Raw genomic sequence first — 2,412 nt, 5'->3', positions numbered from 1 at the left:
ATATTTTCTCCATCTGTTTTTCCACCACCCGGCCAGGCGGTGAAAGAGACAATATTTTACAGGTGGTCCTCGCTTGTTATTCTACGACTTATTTAAACAACTTTTAGTCAAAATCTAGCAGCTTTTTCGCGTTGACAAAATTTCAAAGTATTAGTCTGCGCGCCTATCGTTTATGGGCCTATATATATCTGTAATCTCCTTCCAAAGGTTTTCCAGGAACATACACATCTTCTCGTCCTCCTCTTCTTCTTCTTCTTCATCTGTTCCATCTTTATTTCCTTCAGGCTTTGAATTCTTGAGCTTCCCATCTGTAATAATTAATACAAATAGGCCAAAATTTCCTATAGCAAATGGATAGTAGTACTGTAAAGGGTAAGCGCAAGAAGAATCTGATTTTCAAGGTGTGGGAGAGATGCCGATCACTAGGAGCTGGCTGCATGAAGAAAATTTTTCCGACGGATCTCGACACTAGTACATTGACAAAGAGCAAACCATGTCACCGGACAAAAACATCGTCCGACCGACAAAAGAAATCCCAAGTAGCTCCGGAAGGTTGTTTCTCAGTCTATGTCGGACCGCAAAAACAGAGATTTGTGGTGAAGGCGAAGTTCGCCAATCATCCTCTGTTTGCGATGCTGCTGGAGGACGCTGAAGCGGAATACGGGTACAGCAGCGAAGGCCCTATCTTGCTCCCCTGTGACGTTGACTTATTCTACAGAGTGTTGGCGGAGATGGACGGCAGCGATGAGATGATCAGTACTCCTGGTTGCAGCTTCGGTAAAGCTTATGGCTCTCTGATATTCCCACGTAGAAGTACTCCCGCTCATATATAGTACCGATTTTAGCATTAGCAAGGGCGGCTATGGTGCATATAGGATTTAAGATCGTTTAATCCGCCAGATTTCTTTGTCCAGCTTAATTATGTGTTATATATATACGTAATATTGTAATAATGTAGAAAAAGAAGGGAAAAAAAAGGTATTACCCATGCTTTCTGTGTCTTCTCAACTAGTGTGTTTTAAGCGGGATTGTTATTTAGTGGCCGACATTGATTGACTGTAATATACATAAGACCAATTAAATGGGATTTTTTTTTTGGATATCAATTAAATGGGATTTAATTATGTATATATATATACACTACTTATATAGAAGTGCCACGATAATTTGTAATGAATTGGATAACTTTTCTTTCACTAGGAAAAGAAGCATGGTGGTATTGAGAGAAAAGTTACGTGCTATATTACAGTCAATCTTAATGTTGGCCGCGTACACAAAATGAGTTGGTTTAAATCAATAATAAGCGGATGTAGTGGCGGAGTCAGCATTTTGGTTTAGGGGGTCAAAATATATATATATTTTTTAATATATAAATAAAAAATGATTAAAAATATTAAATAATATAATTAACGAAATAAATAATTAATTAAAAAATTTAATTATTGTTTAAAACATATAAATGTAACTTATAATTTATTTTGTCACACCTATCCTTAATATATTCAATTGTATCGACTCTTCATATTTTGAAATCGATGTATGCTTTTTTCATTGCTGATAGTCTTGAATATATCATCTCAATATATGTAACTAGACAGTCTAGACAATCATTCATTCAACTATTCTCTCATTCGGTTATGTAAACGATTTTCAACATTATTCATTGCAGAAAATTAAATGTTCTCCCAATAGTATGGTACGTTGGTAATTACAATCATATATTCCACACAATTAAAATATGTAACAAAAACTATATATACTCATAAAAATTAATTTAAAAGATAAATCTAAATACAAAAGCTTAATCAATGTAAAAGTTTGATTACGTGCATATTTGAAACTTTTCAAAAAATGTAAATTGTAAAAAAGAATGGTTGATTTTGCTTTGTTTGGGTAATTTTTTAACTGTACACCTCTCCAGTTCTAAAAAAATAGATAAACAATTGATTTAATGGCTTAAAGAAAAAAAAACTTTACAAATTGAAACTCGTATCATAAGAAAAATCGTAATTTACAATTTATTGATTAAGAGGGTTGCATAATCATATAATTGCAATTTGCACCAATAGCATAAATATATAATTTAGGTTTTTATTTGAGTCCACGCCTTATATTAAATGAAACAAGAGTCGCAACTAAATCAAGTCATCAAGTAAATCTGCCTTAACCAAAAAAAAAAAAAAAAAAAAAAAAATCATTAATTAAGTTTTAAAAAAAGAAAAGAAAAGAAAAGCATCAAGTCGTCAGTTTTTTTTTTTTTTTTTTTTTTTTGTTAAGGGAGGTTCACTCAAAAAAAAAAAAAAAAAAAAGGTCATGAATTAAAATTACTGGCACAATTTAATTGCCCACTAAATGACTGGCCAGTGAATAGTGCCCAGAGGAATTGTTATGTTTTTAATTGCCCACGGGCCC

The 2,412-nt window shown here is 32.8% G+C and overlaps 1 pseudogene; it reads left to right on the top strand.

The window, feature by feature from the left end:
* The first annotated feature begins 350 nt into the window (after nt 1-350).
* Nucleotides 351-882, top strand: LOC132173452 (uncharacterized; annotated as a pseudogene).
* The last annotated feature ends 1,530 nt before the right edge of the window (nt 883-2,412 follow it).

The sequence above is a fragment of the Corylus avellana genome, chromosome 3 (genome assembly GCF_965113065.1).
Source record: "Corylus avellana chromosome 3, dhCorAvel1.hap1.2, whole genome shotgun sequence".
Taxonomy (NCBI): domain Eukaryota; kingdom Viridiplantae; phylum Streptophyta; class Magnoliopsida; order Fagales; family Betulaceae; genus Corylus; species Corylus avellana.
Note: the sequence above shows the minus strand (reverse complement) of the source record. Positions and strands in the feature narration are given on the sequence as shown.